General features: G+C 43.3%; 1 long non-coding RNA gene across 1 annotated transcript; it reads left to right on the forward strand.

Annotated features, from left to right (window-relative positions):
- The first annotated feature begins 1767 nt into the window (after positions 1-1767).
- Positions 1768-16151, forward strand: LOC135921344 (uncharacterized). The gene is made up of 4 exons (XR_010570520.2): positions 1768-1859; positions 3237-3345; positions 11499-11557; positions 16036-16151. It is a non-coding gene; the product is annotated as an uncharacterized lncRNA (long non-coding RNA).
- The last annotated feature ends 2187 nt before the right edge of the window (positions 16152-18338 follow it).

Genomic DNA, 18338 nt, shown 5'->3' on the forward strand with positions numbered 1-18338 from the left:
CGCAGGCCGCATTGCGACGCCGAGCAGACATGCAGCCACCGATGAGCTGTGTGCGCGGATTGCAGAGAACAAAACCATAGAATAAGGAACAACTTTAGAGAAGGGAAACTGTACCTTTGGCACTGTACCCATTTGTTGAACTTGAGAGTGTACGGGGCCGACAAAACCATACAAAACGTCAGGCGCGAGAAGATGGCGGCTCTCGTTGCGGAGACGAAGCGGACGAAGCAATGACGCGCGAATGTATGTTGGCAACCGTTGGTTCCGCGTTATGCCGGCGGTGGTGGCTTTAGTGGCGTGTGTTGCGGCTGTCTAATTTTTTATTTCTTTTCCCCAAACAGTATAGCTAAGATCAGTTCTTTGTTTGAATTTTTAGTTGTGTCGTTTGGCATTATCTTTGTCTTTTTATGCTATTAAGCGGCCAATTATGGCCTCTCAGGTTCGCGCGCGCCAGCTTCGCGCGCAAATCTCAGAGGCCATAAGACAACTCGTTAGAAAATGCCGTTATTGTCGTTGTTAACGCTTCATCATCCTTTCTTCAACTGAGATAGAAAGGTAGTGTCCCTTTTCCTGGGGTTGGGAGGGGGCGATCAAGACGGCATCGCTCAGCGGGGGGTGGGGGAGTAGGTTGGTGTTGTATCTTATCGCGAAATTCGCGAACCCTGCGACTTTTTTTTTATAACGTAAGCATTTCAATACTTCCCCAACAAGAAAAACCATCCGTCCGTCAGTCCGTACCGCACAATATCTTTCAATATAGAACCCGCAACAGCGAGTGAATTCACCTTCGTGCTAGCTCTCGCTTCAACGCGACCGAAGCGGCGAGAACACTGCGCTCACGAAGCTTTCAGCTTATGCCGCACTATGCGCTTTTCGCAGATCACTTTCAAGATAGGTGTGCGCGCGTCTATTTTCAAAGCGAAGTAAGCGGTGAGAACACAGCGCGTGAAGGTTTCAGCAGTGGGCACACTCTGTCCACAATGCACTTCGCTTTCAAGATACGGTTCGCGCGGCCGTGCCACAAGCAGCCGCCGCCGGAGAACGGTTGATAATGGTTCGTCGCGGATGAGGAGGGCTAAAGAGCGATAACGGCTCAAAACGAACGGAACGTCACCAGCGCGCCTGGCCCCGCCACCTGCACTACTTTGCTTGCGCTGCCGACCAGAGCAGCCCGTGTCGCCGCAGCGCTGGCGCTTATACTTGTCGGATCAAGTCTCATAACATTGATAACGACATGGACTGCGTGTAGATGAGGAAGAGTCACAATGCTTACGCACACTTAGACAAATCCGAGAGGAGTTCCTGTGTGATTTTTTTACCGGAAATGTACAGTCAGCGGTGGGACCCAGAGTTGACAATGCCTGTACACTGTAAAAAATTTCCGTAATTTTACGGTCAAACCTGCCGTAAAAATTACGTAGACCGTTCAGTTTCATGAAAAACGGCGGAATTCTACGTAAAAAAACGGACGTGAGCTCTGTTTTTTGAAATACGGAGAACCGTCCGTAATTTCATGTGGAGGGCAACTGAGCATGTTAAGAGCGAAAAATCAACGCGCAACGAATATAAAGAAAAGACACCGCCCACGTTTACCAGCAGTTACATAATATCACCATAGGTAACGCTGCTTGAACATTATTCGTAGGCGAATCGTAGTACGCACGCACAAACGGAAGAGGTTTCAGCAATGGCGCTGCTTACCACCCATCATCGCTTCTACACGACGGGTTGCATTTCTCCGCCTCAACAGTATAGAGCGGACAGCGGCTGGAAATGGCGGTGTGCGGTGGTGGTATACCTGTTGCATTTGGGATTTCACTGAGAGAATAAGAAGGAATCGACGATGGACTGCTACGCAAGTAAGTGATTTAAGTGTCCTTTTTTGTTGTTGGTGCACGTCGCGCGTGCGAAATGCACCGCGATGGCCGGTGACGGGCTCAACTGTGTTGTGTGAGCATGCCCTGTCAATGCCCTGTAACGACATTCCCGCTTGGCCATGAGGATTGATAAAGCCGCGGCATTGCGAGACTGTGATAAATGGTGTAGCGTTTGTTGTGCTGATTGCATATAGAGCACATTGAGGCGCGTAAGCAACATCAGCGACGATGTCGTCTGTAGCAGTTCGTTATCGGCTGTATGTGCCAGCTGGTTTACTGACATTGGCATTCCAATTTTGCAATGTGTTGTGATGTGTTCTTGGCATTCCAAAATAAAGTGCAGTTACTGTTCCCCTTAGCAATCTCTCACGGCGCGGTGTAACACTATGTTAGCCGTATTCGGCGAAGCATTGCATCACAGCGGAATTCTATTTTTCCTTAAGCTTAGGACGCAGCGTGCTTGGCGTGCATAATCGCTGTGTTCATATGCGTAATTGAAAGACTGCTTCTGGAATCGAAAGTCTGCTTGTGTATGAAGACCTCATAGAGCATGTTGCATGCGATGCTTCTACATCGCAATGAATGGACGGTGTGGCGTGCTTGCTGCTGTAACCTCGTGCGATCTGCAGTGTTACGTAACACTGGTGTAACACGGTGCCTTGGAACACATTAGGATCGAGCCCGAGCAATCGTGCGCGATCGCACTTGAAAGTGTCCGCGTGGATACCCATTAAGGGTCGCTGGAGAAGAAATTGATTATTTTGCTAGCTGGTAAGCGGCATCAGATGTCTCGCGAATTTTTGTTTTTGTTTTGTTTTTACTTCAGACAGCTACCAGGCTGACTACCAACGTTCTGACGCAATACGTCAGCATTTAACGTAATCTGGGAGTGGATTGCCACGTAAATTTTGCCCATCTGCGGCCATAATTGTAAAGCAAGTGCATGTGATAAGTAATTTTTAACGTAACCTTGACACAGAATAGCGGTGCCCAAAAGTGTGTAATGGACATCCAAAATTACAGATGTTCCAAACTGGTATAAGAAAATCAAAAGATGTGTCAACACTGATGTTAAAGGCTGGTTCTAATACTTACTGTCTCTAGTTGCGTAGACTAATTTTCAGCATATAGGCATCAATACAATAATTATTCTAAAATACATGTTGTGAGTTATGTAGAGCAAAATGTCTGCTGTTTTGCCGAATAGAAGGTGCTTGAAATTGAAGACACCAAACAATACCACAGCAATCGGTAATTCGGTGACAAGCTTATGTGCAAGAGTATTTGTATATGAAAATGTTTTTGCTTTACTGTGGATGACCGTCTGAAAATACCTGATAATATTTGCTTCAATTGCAGCTATTGCACCACTGAAGGATGTCTGTGTGCCGGTTTGTGCTCAGTTTCTCAGCCAGTGGGCCTGAGAAAGTGTGCCACAGCAGTCTGTCTAGTGGTGCTCTTTGTTCTGGTAAGCTGTGCCATTCTATTGTATATCTGTCTTGCATATGCAGTCTTAATAGACAGTGACTGCAAATTTTGGTGGAATGACGAGGCCTATGCAAGTAGAGTAATTTTTGCAGATGCATTCAAAGGATAATTGATGATTTGTTTTCCTGTGGCAACAAATTGGTTCAGTATGAGCACGTCGACTTGAAAGGGATATTGTTTCGTACCTGACTTGGTTGCACATATGAGTGGTGTTTAAAAAACACTTATAGTGCCAGAGTTCAAGATTTGAGGCAACAGATAAAACATGCACCAATAAAATAACTGTTTGTCTAGTGTTGGCTTAATGAGTATGCAACAACACTGCACACTGATCGTTAGCACTGTCATGCATGGGCTCCATGGTAACTAAGATTAGCCACGAATAAGCTCACTGTGAGCTAGTGTTGAGCTAACTATAACAGGTGAGTATGCGATGATGTAATTAAGTGCAACATTAGAAGGCAATGTAACAATGTAAAATTATAGCCTGAGCTCACAGCTGCGTTGCGTGGTCAGGCGACCAAAAGATATGAATATTTAAAAGGGAACGAACAGTGCTACTGTCAGTATGAAGTGACAGCGTTGTACACAGCAACATATTCCCTTTGTCCTGTCTGTAGCCCTGTTCGGTTCCCTTCTAAACATGCACCAAGCAGCCCATTTCAGAACGTTCGGCAGGTTGATCTGAATACTTCAATTTGCCAAGCAGGTTAAGTGATGGCACGCTAGCATAGTGGGAGCTATTCTGAAAGTTATGTCTGCTATGAAAATGTGTCATGAAGATACTTCACTGCTAAAAATTTGGTGTACAACTGCACAAAGCAGCAACAATAGCTATGTTGCTCCCCCATGTTGTGTCAAGGGTCTGTGCATGTTTTGTAAGATAATCCTTGAGTGGTCGGCCGGTTTGTCCTACATAATTGCGGCTGCAGGACAGTGGGATATTGTAAACAGCACCAACCGTAGTACCTATGAACTCCAGCACATACTTTTTGATGTAAACTTCACGTGTTACCCTGGTCGGGTTAACATTTTGTACATGCCCAGATTGCTTGGCACTGAAAATAAAAAGGTAGTTTCAACTCTCTGAGCAATTTGCTTGAATTGATGGTTGCCTTTGTGTAAAGATTGCATAACAGTCATAGGCCTTGGCTTTCTCGAAGTTGTCTGACCTGAGACGTCAACTACGTTCAACTCCATTAAATGCTTCTTGGCAATGCATGCTAAAAGGCAGTGCGAACGCACTGTTAAAAGCAAACATTGTACTTGGTTATGGAAGCTCCCCTCCACGTCGGGGTGGTACCAAAGGTTAAATGTGCTCTCTGGTGTTCCTGTAGCAACAACATGCTTCAGTGTTCAGGTGCACCAATAGAAAAGTTAAAAACACCTTTGAGTGCAAGGAATAGCTCCAGCTCGATGCTCACCACAGAAAATCTTCAGGCCCAGATAGTGGAGCTTGCCTTTCAGTAGTAGTTTTGCTTACTTGAACATGAGTGGCACTTTGTAGGAGACGTTAAAAAGTTGCTCAACCACTTTAATTGCGACTTTTCACTGCCGAGAACACTGTCAGCTAGTCGTAAAACACTAGCTGCTGTAAGAACCAGCGCAGTAAAGGTATTCTGCTTCATTGGAAACTTTTTACGCTATATGACGTGAAGTAAGGCTACTAAATGGGTTGAGTGATTTGTTTTCTGTCTTCTCTACAGTGCTAGATGAGCTCATGGAAGGGGGAAAACTACATTTCAATAGATGAAGTGCCAACATAGAAAGCACAGTCAGAAAGAACAAAGACAGGACAAGGTGCTACTTGCAACTGTTTATTGAGGTCAAAAGCACTGAATATATAGCCATGAGGCGAGGGAGAAGAAAAAAAAAAATAAGCACTGATTATGTGAATGCGCATGTGCAAAAATATGGAAGATGTATATGAAGGGAATCATAAGATTAACCAAAATCAAAAATTTATCTAAAAACATGCGTTCATTTCTGTAAATAGTCGGAGACGGGGTGTCGACACAGGCGTCCCCTCTTTTCTTAGCCTGGTTGGCCTCCAAAAGTTCACGTGCCACAGTGTCATTGCTTTTAAACATGATTGTTGTATCAGGAAGCGTTGCTTCACGTACTTGCTTATTCTCATTCTCACATGCCTTGCAATGAAGCAGCAAGTTTGAGCCATAACCATTTTTGAGTGAAAGCTTGTGCTCCTGCAGGCGTTTATTAATACATTGGCCAGTTTGTCCGGTTTACTCCTTCCCACACTTCAGCGGTATGCAGTATACGACCCCTTCTCCGTACTTCACAAAAGGGTTTGTGTGTTTACTAGAACACTCTACTTTCTTAGTCATCATATCCAATCAGACGGCACAAAGTAGCAAGGTTTTGGGGCTCGGAAGAAACCACAGGAATTTTGTGTTTCGTGATGACATGTTTAAGATTATGCGCTGCTTTGTGAGAATACGGTATCACCACTGGTTTAGCTTTCTTTTCCAATGTTTAACCTTCTTCACTGCTTCAGTTTCTTTCTTTTTGCACCTTTTTCAACAACACCTCTGAAACTTTGCTCAAAACCAAACAAGGAAAGGCAGCTTTCTTCAACTTCAAAATCTGTTCGTCAAAGGTTTTGTGTGCCTTATGACAGCACAATTTTGTAAGGGTAAATTCAAGACACATAGTGGCAATCGCACGTTTAACAGTCTTGGAGTGCATAGACTTATACTGCAACAATTAATTGCAGGGTCGGTATACCGACCTCATGCCCGCAAGGAATTTCTGCCTTATCCAGTGGCGATACCGTATTCTCACGAAGTGGCGCGTAATCTTAAACACGTCGCCGCTAAATATAAAATTCCTGTAGTTTTTGCTGCGCCCCGAAAGCTTGCTACTTCGTGCCGCCTGATTGGATCTCATGACTCTAAAAGTAGTGTTCTATTAAACATACAAATCCTTTTGTGAAGTGTGAAGAAGCGGTCGTATACCGTGGAAGTGTGGGAAAGAGTACATCGGACAAACTGGCTCATGTATCAGCGAACACCTGTGGGAGCACAAGCTTTCGCTGAAAAATAGTTATGGCGCAAACTTGCCACTTCATTGCAAGGCCTGCAGGAATGAGAATAAGCAAGTATGTGAAGCAAGGCTTCAGGATACAACGATCGTGCTTAAAAGCAAATACACTGTGGCACGTGAACTGTTGGAGGCCAACCAGATTAAGAATAGAGGGGATGCCTGTGTCAGCATGCCTGTGTCTGAATATTTACACAAATGAATGCATGTTTTTAGATAAGTTTTAGATTTTGGCTAATCTTATGATTCCCTTCATCTTCTGTGTTCTCGCGCGTGCACCTTCACACAAGCAATGCTTCTGTTTTTTTCTTCCCCTTCTCCCCATGGCTATATATTCAGCTGCTTTTGACCTCAATAAACAGTTGCAAGTAGCACCTTGTCCTGTCTTTGTTCTTTCTTACTGTGTTGTCTCTGTTGGCGCTTCATCTTCTGAAAGCCCTTCACCAAGTAGCCCCACAACGTGTTCTACTGGAAAACTACCACTAGACAGTGATCTTCCATTTCTTGACCTTATTGTTTTCTTTGGTGAGTGTCATGTGCACTGCATCTATGCCCCGTCTTTTAAGGAGGGAATTCTGCCTTTCACATCAGTGCACTGTTCGACTGTGAAGCTCTGTCACAGAAGCACGAAATAGCATCCTCAACAAGTCGAGAACTTCTATACCTAGGTCTAACATTGGCCTACAGTGGTGTGACCACTGTTAGATCACATTCAGAAGGTCAGCCATAGTCTCAAAATCTGTGTTCAAAAAGGTGAATCAGACCAGGCCTTGACGCAAAGTAGCAAGAGGCACATGCAGCAGTTCAACTGTGTGGTTGTTTACAACATCCCGCTGTCCTGCAGCTGCAACTAGGCAGGACAAATAGGCCTAATATTTGTTTGTTTGTGTGTGTATGTGTGCGCGCGCGCTCAATTAACCAAAAGTCTTAGCCTGCGCTCGTGTTGTTTGGCCTTCTGTCTTTTCATGTTGTCCCCAAGTAATCAGTCGGTGTCACATTCTTATAGAATTTGCAGTTATGAGATTCATGCTTTGGAACATGATCAGAAGCTACCAAATGGATGACATAATCCATCTACATGTGTTGGTGTAGATAAATGTGTCTGTGCAGTAGGGGTAGGGGTAGGGCATCATATGTGCTTGTTTAGCACTTATGTATGCACTTTTGTTTCCAGAGCTTGTGACACAGTGATTCAAACTATGTCTGTGAAAACAGTGCTGCACGTTGCAAGGAAATGTTACAACACTTGTAGGTGAAGCTCGGTGTTGTGAGAGGTTATAGAAACTTGCTTTTTGCAAGTTTCTAGAGCATTTTTTAAGATGCTTAACTCCAGCGTGCATCGTGTTCATGACTCGCATGAAAATGTCAACAAGTATGTCCTTTATGCCATCCGTTTCTAAAGATTACATGAATATAATTAACCTTTTGAGGGTCGATCTTTTTCGCCATATTCAACCGCCCAGGGTCGATTTTTTTTATTGCAGATTCCAATTCTTAGGGACTTATTTCGAAAAAAATTTACCGTAATTTTTCTAGGGTGTCCGTAACGCCAGAAAAAAATTATTTTGCGTTGGTATACTATATGTACTCTTTATTCATGAATAACAATTATCAAAAAGGAAATAAACCTATAAGAGTAAAAAATTTGTTACATTGTTATAGTTCAAGGCTTTGAAAATGTGCACACGAGAATACTTTGCAAGACTCAAATGTTCCTGCTCTTACACTAATACGTACTATTATGAGCAATATCTAAGGGAACACAGGAACGCGTAGAAAACACCCTTAGACGCAGCTATATGGGTGATACGCAGCAGCCACCATCAGAAACAAAGTGGAAAGGGGGACGCTGTTGTAACAATTGTTCGCACTCCCGCCATGCGTCTGCAAAGTGCGGAATTTCACATCGCCAGCAGACAGTGATAACACTGTTCGATATTGCGTCACTGGTAACCTTTTGCGTCGAATCATTACAAAAGATAGCACTGTTCCGGACTTCGATATTGATTTGTGGTAAATCTTCTAAACCGGGAAAAAATTAATAAAAGATATTGAAGCAAATGAAATAAGGCAATAGCGTTATCGCAGCTTATCCTCGTTCTTTGCTTTGTTCGTTGGTGGCCTAATAACGCGTCATGCCGCCGTCGACTTAACGACGGCCTCCATTCTTTGAGGCAAAGACGCGTAGACAGCCTCGATGAATGCGGTATCACGCTGAAGGCGGGCTTCCACTCATGTTCTATTGCTTCCCATAGTTGGTCGGAGTTCGCCAGTTCTAGTGAGCTCTTCGAAAGGTTCACTTTCATACGGCCCCAAACATGCTCTATAATGTTCATGTCGGCACCCTTCGCACACCACTGAAGTTGCATTACCCCTCGCTCTTCCAAAAGGCGCGCCACGTCCTTCGATGTGTGAACGGGAGACAAGTCCTGCTGGAAAAAATAACACCCATCCGGGTGCGGCCTGTTCAACACATAGGGGATCATCTGGTGCTCGAGCAGAGTGCAATACGCAGCACTGGTGAACCTCCCATCAATTCTCACCAGTGGGCCTAGGCCTGCGTGGGAAATCGCCCCCCAGACGTTCACAGACACGTGTCCACTGGCGGTCACCTCCTGGATATTCTGCGGACTAAAGCGTGTGTTAGCGGTCCACCACACTCTCTTTCGTTGGTCCCAGGGGCTCGAGAATGTGAACTCATCAGAGAAAACTACATACTTCTACTTACTCTCACTCCAGCTGCGGTGTTCATAGCGAACCTCAGGCGAGCCGCTTTGTTGGCTGCGGTGAGCAGAGGTTTCTGTGCGGCGATGTGACTTTGCAGTCCTGCTTCTCTAAGCCTTTGTCATACCGTGCTGTCGCTCAAGTTGTTCAAGCCAAGAGCACCTCGAACGTCTTTTGCACTTTGAAATGGCTTGTCGCTGATGGCAGCCACGATGCAAAGGTCTTGGTCGTTCGTTGTTGATCGAGGTCGTGTGCGGTGCGGTGCATCGTTTATGCGTCCTTCGTCTCAGTAAGCCTGGATAATACGGTTGACCGTTTTCAATGGGCGGCTTGTCACGAGAGCAATATTGCGCTGCGTATAACCTCTTTTAGACATTTCTATTGTATCTTCCCGCTCTTTAAGAGGCACTCGAGGCATCTTGAGGCTACAAATTCAGAGTTGACTGCTCTGCGTGGGCCACTGCAGTGTGCGACGTGAATTTTTTCTGAACGAACTTCGTGCAACAGTCGCATGAGAGACAGTTTGTCAATGTTCTTCTTTTTAAAATTTTTCTTTATTCTATTCCTCTCTCGTCATTGGTTCGAGCGTCGCCACTGTTCGAGGTGCCACTGACAACCGAGTGCATCGATTCAAATAAAGAATTGGTTTGAAATACAGGGCAAACTTCTTCTCGGGGTACTATCAAGCGGTTGCACGAACAAAAAAAGAGAATGAAAGAAAAGAAAGTGAAACGGTGTAGGTCACTGGCGACGATCACCGTCTTATCGGCTGTTGGACGATCCATGACGTAAGCTGCTCCTTTGTAGAAATGCCAGCGTGGTGGGAGTGCCAACAGTTAGTGGAAGAGCGCTCTCCTTTCCCCCTTCGTTTTTCACAGCGCCATCTGTGTATCGCTCCGAGTCTGTTTCAAGGCTGTTTGCCATGCGTTCTTGTGTTCCCTTTCATATTGCTTATGATAGTATATCCATAGCATAATCGAACTGTGTAGGTGCACGCACTCAAGAAAACTGTGCGGTTGTGTGCCCATCAAAAAAGCAAAACGTGTGACAAACTTCCACTAATCTTCATCTTATCGCCAACCAGATGCAATTAGTTTTCGCGAGTCTAAAAAAAAAAGAAAAGGAGCAACAGAAGCGCATGCATGGCAGCATCCTTCCTATGCGCACCCCTGCGAGCACTAAATGAGCGAGAAACAAGCAGTAGCCTTTTGAGCGATTAGTAACGAGATAGCCATCAGTTTTGCAAGCGCAAGAAGCCGAAACGGCCTGCGAAAACAAAACCCAAACCGACACCCACCCGCCCGCGCGCATGCCAATGCGCTAGCGGTAGTACATAGACGCGCAGGAGCAAACTAGCGTTAAAACAAACCATGCAACGAAAACTGAGAGAGCGAGGCGTGCAAAAGAAATTCGCTGTATTTCCACATAATGGCAGCAAATGACAGAAAAGAAAAGGTTAGGAAATTGTCGCGCTTTTTAAACCTACAGACAGCGCCGTAAATATACGGCATTGACCATTTTTGTACTTCGCGGTGCGGTATATTTACGTCATTGACCCTCGAAGGGTTAAGGAGTCATGCTCCTTGAAACAATTTATCATAACAGCATTGCAAAATACCACCTGAGGGTCTCGCATCTCTTACATCTGCTGTTTTGCACATCATAATTTAATAAAACTGCATTTAGTAGCTGCTCAGCACAGGCCCCATTTTGTTTTATCACACTTCTTTGTCTTTTCTCCCCCTGCCCCAGGTCTTATTTCAACAACTGCTATCTGCAGGCCGTCATAAAATTGCTTCAACATTGTTGACAGATTCCAATATTTTTTTCGAACCATTCTCTCATGTGATCTAAAGAAAATTAACTTGATTAGCCTGACATGAAGATGAATTTGAAATAATTTATTTATTGTACTTGCTTGGTAGCACTGAACTGTTTCTTTAATCAATATAATACTTACAATTCACCTTTATATTGCTGGGTACCCGTAGAGATATGGTTAGTTATTCACCAGAAAGGATCCCGAATTTTCCACCTTCTTAGTGTAGGTTAGACACTCACTTGTTGGATTTCACAAATAGCAACTTGTGGTTGCTAGGAAAGAAAAGTTTACTGAGAATTTTCATGCATCCAATTTGATTCTGTGTACTAGCATGTTTGTATTAGCATGTATTTCATGGAGTTGAGGCTCCATAAAAGTACATTCTGTCATTCAATGTCTGTGACATGGTTAAGCAGGTTGACCATATCTAATTAGAACTTCCTATGTTCTCGGGCACTTGTTTGCAACTTAAATTATGTGGTTTGGTGCTGTCAGTGTAAGCCTAATGTCGTTTCTTGTTCTCCCAGGAAGGACGCAAGCATTGCAAGGAGCCATTTGACCTGCCGCCACACTAATATTGTATTTGGTAAGGTCTATTACAGATATTATTTCGTGTAGTATGTGCTATAATTGTGTACAATGTGTTCAAAACTTCAGTAGGTGGGCTGTTCGACAACAGGTGTTTACAAATTAATAATTATAAGAGATGTTCAAGGTCATTAGTGATACAATTGGTGCTCACTGCTGAATTTTTTTCCAAATTAAATGATGAGCCATCCAGCAAGTGCGACTCTCCTGGCTAATGATACAAACTTTCAAATACGGTTAATTTTTTTATCACAAGTGTACGCAGTCGGGGACAATTGTTCACAGAGACAATTTCATAATATTTACTTACATGCAAAAGTGAGTCAAATGTCAGGTGTACTTATGAAGTTTTGTGAAACAAGTTCATCATCATATTGCTTACTTCATTGAAAAGTTTGTCGCGGAATTCTCACTTCTATGAACAGATCAACAGTTGTCGAACGATGGTCGTCTCTATAGCCAATGTTTGGGCAAGATGCTTGTCTTCAGAGCACTAACAAGAGACTTCTTTGCCATGCAGCTTGAGCTGATCAGTATGAAGAGATTACATAGGATAGGAACACAAAGCATTAGTGGGCCTCTTCGATTATCAGTCCTTGACAGTCCTGGACTGCTTAGCACTGCTGTCCCGCATTCGATTTTCTCAATCAGCTTCCGAAGCCCCATCCACAAGTCCGAGGGCAGCCAGTATCGCATTCGTTTTACCAGAAGTCACAGACTCTGTGGACTCTCGGAGCTATCAGCAGATATTTGTTCAGACATATGCAAGTAGCTACCAGACGGCGGCTGTCTTAAAAAGATGCATGGGGCTTGACGCCATGTTTTAAAAGAGGCTGTGTGTTTATGTGTACTTTGCACGTTCCAGACAGAAAATATCATGCACTCAGCTATTGCTTCCGTTAAATCGATGCTTTGTGTGCCATAATGCGAGGTTTTCATGAGTGGTCGAATTGCTGCAACCTTAGTCCTTGTGTTTTTTTTAGGGCAAAGCACAGTGATCAGGTGCAAATGCTTGCTTTTCTTGATGTGTTTCGTGAAATCTGTCATACTCATTGCTATATGCATAGTAAACAGGTAGATTTCGCTGTTCAGATGAGTGAAACTGGTGGACGAGGAAACATATCATATTGCATGTAGATATTTAATGCTGGTAGCTGGCGTCGCATACAGGGTGTTTCACGTAACTTGAGCCAAACATTGAAAATATGCAAATGCCACGTAACTGCACAGAACCAAGGTAATGTTATTTGCCCTCGCTTCGAGATACTCATTTTTTTTTTCATTTTGCCAGGTTAAATCATTAGTATTCTGTAATTAATCAACTTCTCAAATATTATGATTAATACATGCTACATAAAAGTGTTTTTCCTAGCGTGAAAGAAGCCTGCAAGTACACACTAAATTGTTGCGTGACTTTTCATTCGCAGCACTTTGCGTGTATTCGCAAGCTTCTTTCTCGAAAAAACACTTCTACGCAGCATGTCTCGAACAACAGAAAGCTGTGTGGGGAGCTTTTCATGTTGCTCTACAATTTTCTGATGGACACTTCTAATCTAATTATAATATTTGAAAAGTTGATGAATTAATGAAGATAAAATATTTATTGTGGTGGAATGAAAAAATATCTAAGTATCTCCAAGTGACAGCAAACAATGTTACCTTGGTTCTGTCGAGCTACGTCACATTTGCATATTTTTATTGTTTGGCTCAAGTTACGTGGGACAACCTGTATAATCAGAGCTTCACCGATTGCCGTTGACATGTGTGCCGATTCCTTCTGTTACCCAAATTCGAAATTTTGCTTTTGGATGTGCAGGATTAGTAGACAGTGTAGACGCGCTTTGTCCTAGACACACGTCAGGCCTTGAGTAGACGGTTTCACGAGCTTTGAGAATATCGGCCTGTGCTTTGTGGGTGAGCAGTGATGTAGCACAATCGTGTTTTTGCTTATATTTGTGTGGCAGTGACGCTTAAATTTTACAGGAAATGAATGAGCTGGCTTGAATACAGCGGTTAAGGGGCCCGAAGAGCGAGAGCACGATGTAAACTGAGCTTTGTTAAAATTAACATGTTCAATGTGCTCAGGCTGCGATTCCATTATGCAAGCTTTATGGTTGTGTCGGCGGCATGGCCTCTGAGACTTGAGACTGCACCATTTTGATGACCACGCTACTGAATTTGCTGGGTAGGGCGCTATCTACAAGTAGCTAAAAGCACGAGGTCACGGGATTGAATCCCGTCCACGGTGGCCGCATATCAATGGGGGCAAAATATGAAAACACCCATGTACTTAGATCTAGGTGCTCGTTAACGAACCCCAGGTGGTCGAAATTTCCGGAGTCCTCTACTACGGCTTGCCTTGTAATCAAAAAGTGGATTTGGCACGTAAAACCCCATAATTTAAGTAGCTAATAGCAGACAACAGCAGCCAGGAGAGCGAGTTCCAATCACGGTGCTTTCAAACAAAACCTTGGACAGTCCCAGGCAGCGGGATCACATGACTGTGATGTGCCCTTCTGTCAATGCAAGCCAGACCAGAAGCCGCAGGTGGTTTGCGGACAGTCTGGGACTGCATGATCGAAGGGGCACAGTGCTCTCACATACATTATGTCCACTGCGGGACGAAGACCTTTCCTAGTAATCTGTAAATATATATGGCTTGCGCCAACTGACTCCATCCTATGCTTGCATATTTACAAATTTCATCATGGTGCCTAGTTCTTTACCGTCCTCATCAGCGCCTTTTTTTAAATTTATCATGCATATCATTTTTTGTCGTTCTGTTGCTTGTTGAGCAAGCCTTCATTCTCAAGCTCCATTTTTATCATGTCAGGTTTCAGTCTCTTAGGTTAGTTTTAGCACAATGCAATGATGGTACCTTTATGTGACTTAAGTCTTCTAAACAATTTATGGTCTTTAAATTTTCTTCTACTGATCCAGGACTCCTGCGACTAATTGCCTTAAGTAACATACTTCAATGCCTTCTTGCCCTAGAAAATATAACCGGTGCCTTCTTGCGGGCCTTTAAAGTGGCAACATGTGTACTGCAGACAGTAGGGCATGTTCAGATAAATTCAACTGGACATGCCTGGCAATCACTTTTAATTTTGATTTAAAAATTTATTTTGCTGCCCGAGCCTGGCGACAATGAAATTAACCTTAGTTTTCCAAGAAAAAAAAAAAGGTGTCTCTGCAAAAAGCAATATAGAATTACCTGTTAGAAGCATTTTCCCTGGATTTTACCGAATCTGCATTTTGAATAGATCCGAAGAAAATAGTGTCGCTGCGGCTTTAAAAATATTTTGTACCAGACTGCAGGCCAATAGCATTAATTCCAACTAATTATCACAGAGTATCCCCACTATGGTACAAAGAAGAAAAATTTTGGAAAGAAACATTGCATAAATTGAGCAAAGTTTTTTTTCTTTGCATTTACTAATAGCACGGAATTTGGCCATCCTGTTGCCATGAGTCGTAGAAATTTGAGCAAATAGCTCTGTCCTCATTGGCTCTCAAAATCCACGGGAAGTGCTCATGTTTAGGCACGTTAATGAATTACTCTACTTTAAAATTTTTTAGGAGAGGCTTGATTCATTTCAGAAATTTCCCAAAATTAGGCACATTCACATGAAGCAATGCAATCTGGAAAAATATGTTGCATTATTTGTTTCGTTATGGGATTGCAAGTGAAGAAACGGACAGAATAAACAGTACTGCCTGCCAGAGCCATGTATGGGGTCCAGGCATAATTGCAGGCTTCTTTACAAAAAAGGCAAATTTTTCGGTGAACACAGTGCAATATTATAACTTTTTATAAAGATGGGAAGGGTATGTTGATGCATTCACGACCGTAACTTTCAATTTTCACTGCTTGAGTAAAAAGAGTATTACACATTGATACTTCTTCCGTGACACAAACCATATCCAAAAGGGGCTGACAGCTGTTGTGACACAGTTGTGGTGCAAGCATGGTTTTTTTGTATTGTTGCTATTGTTGCTATTCTACCAGCCTGTCAGCTGGACAATATCTTTGGCTTGCTTGTTCTGGGTTGGAAGTAAACAACATGCATGGTTTGCGCTTGTTTCAAGAGTACTTCATTGTTTTGGGAAACAGTAAAATCTGCAAGGTTGTTTAATGGAGCAATGGAGCAGTGAAAGTTGAAAGCTATGGTCTGCAGTATGTGGCCATGGCAGCTCTACCTAAACATGGGAGATGTAATCTCCGAATGTCATGATGTGCACGTGACATCCAAGCAAACCATCAATTGACTTAGGTCCTTTCTATCTGAAGCTTTTTATGCTATAAGGCTACGAATGAATATATACCAACATGGCTGAGTCTGAACCATTTCTTTTGACAAGAGCACTTGTAGTGACAGTTGTGAATACGAAATCATTGTTTATCTGAAAAACAATAGTGATGATGATAGTAAATAATTGAACAGCCTTAATTGATTAGTGTTTCTTTCTTTTCAGGCAAAGCCGAAAGCCTCTGCAAGGAGCCAGTCATTCCAAGTCTCAACCAATCCTTCCTCTAGTCAGCCAATTTCTAGTGTCTATGCGGAGAGGACTTGCGCAAGACTGGACACGGGACACTAAAAAGGCGACAAGGACAGACGTAAACTTCCAACTGGTGTTCATTACAAAAAGGTATGTATATGTACTCTTGCACACTTGATCATAATCTGTTACAATCGTGCAGGTCAACATGGCCATCACAAATAAACGAGCGCACCAAGGCCTAAGGCGGCTTCCTGCATACAGACCCCAGATATTCAAATTCTTTAACAGTCAGTGCTATAGGGATGGCTTGCTAACGCAGTTGCATTCTGCAATAGCCGCTGCCTCAATGATGAGTCTAGTGTTTTCTTTCACACTGCTTGCTATTATTTCTGTTTTTTCAAACAGTCGATGACATTTGCATTGGGAGCAATGGATTCCAAGGAAACCTTCTTTCCCTTTTTGTACTTTCCGATTATGTTCCTGTAGTCTCAAGTTTAGGGAACTTCCCATTTGTCCCATGTAACGCTGCCCGCAGGAAAGAGGTATGCTATACACTATTCCTCTTGAGCATTTGATGAAACCCTTTCTCTGCACAATGTTGCATGATTTTGATTGGCTGCTGACAGGGCTGGTTTTGGCACATAACTTAGATAGCTTGCGGGGCGCGGAAGAAATGACCAAGACTGCAGTCCTTTGGCCTATTTTCTTTAGTTACACCTATGTGATACTGTTCGCAGGAATCTAGCAGTCATCCCATACATTCACGTTATCTTGCATAAACTAAAGAAAATAGGGGAAAGGGCGGGAGTTTCGGTAGTTTTTCCCGCACCCAACAAGTTATCTCAGTTATGTGCCAAAACCAGCCCTGTCAGCAGACATTCAATTTCATGCAACATTGCTCACAGAAAAGGTTTCGTCGAAATGTTCAGGGGGAGCAGTGAATAGCACACCTCTTTTCTATGGGCAACGTTACTTGGGACAAACGGGAAGGTGCCTAAATATGAGACTACAGGAACATAACACAAAAGTACATAAGGGAGAGAGGATTTCCTTGGAATCCACACCTCCCAATGCAAATGTCATGCACTCTGAAAAAACAGAAATAATAGCAAGCAACGCACAAGAAAGCACTAGGCCCATCATTGAGGAAGCAGATAACGCATAAGGCAACTGCATTAGCAAATTATCCCTAGCGTTGACATTAAAGAATTTGCATACCTGGGGTCTGTATGTGGGAGGCCGCCTTAGGATGTGGGGCGGCCTTAGTGCGCTCTTGTAACTGATTATGATCAAGTGCACAAGAGTATATATACATGCCTTTTCGTAATAAACACCAATTGGAAGTTCGCACCTGTTCTTGTCACCTTTTTAGTGTCCCGCGTTCACTCTTGCGCTGGTCACTTCAGCATAGAATACCAACTAGCCCGGTCTCACCCTGCTTTTTTCAGTAAAGCAGAATAAACACAGGTTTTTTCAGATTCAAGTGGCTTGTTGTTTCTCGAACACAAATCTGTATGTATGCTGTGTACATGTTGGGTGTAGAACCCAAGTGCAACATGACAACACTGACACGAAGAATAAGCGGTGTAGAAAACAATGACACTAGGAGGAAACATGCAAACACAGCACATTCTGTGTGGTGTATTTCCTGTGTGCTATGATTTCTGCCCCATTTCCAGCTATATCTTAAATGATGTTGCAAGTTATCCACGTTGTAATGTACGACTTTGGTGGTTCATTGCCCAAAATAACATTCCAATGAACGAAACAATTTGGCTCGAGAACACGAGCATTCAAGTCCCCGTTTCTTCATTACCAAAGTACGGTCATGTACTATAATCACAAGTACGGGGCTCAATTTACAGCATTTCCGTTTTACTGAACTCACCGTTTTTCTTATTTGCAAAATACGGTCAATTCTGTGATCACAACTACGGAGCTCACCGTTTTCCATTTAACGGAAATAATTTTTACGGCCTGTCCGTTCTACGGAAACACCGTTTTCCATTTAACGGAAACATTTTTACGGCCTGTCCGTTTTACGGAAACACCATTTTCCATTTAACGGAAATAATTTTTACGGCCTGTCCGTTTTACGGAAACACCGTTTTTCATTTAACGGAAAAGTGTCCGGCAACGTTTTACCTGCAACTTTGACCGTAAACTGAAGAAATTTTTTTTACAGTGTAAGAGGGGTGCAAGCTTTTTTTTTTTGTGAGAGTCTTGCCCAGCTCCCAAAGATCTGCTCAAGCTAAGACTTTCTGATGGCTGTATGT

This window comes from Dermacentor albipictus, unplaced genomic scaffold, assembly GCF_038994185.2.
Source record: "Dermacentor albipictus isolate Rhodes 1998 colony unplaced genomic scaffold, USDA_Dalb.pri_finalv2 scaffold_12, whole genome shotgun sequence".
NCBI classification, from domain to species: Eukaryota; Metazoa; Arthropoda; class Arachnida; order Ixodida; family Ixodidae; genus Dermacentor; species Dermacentor albipictus.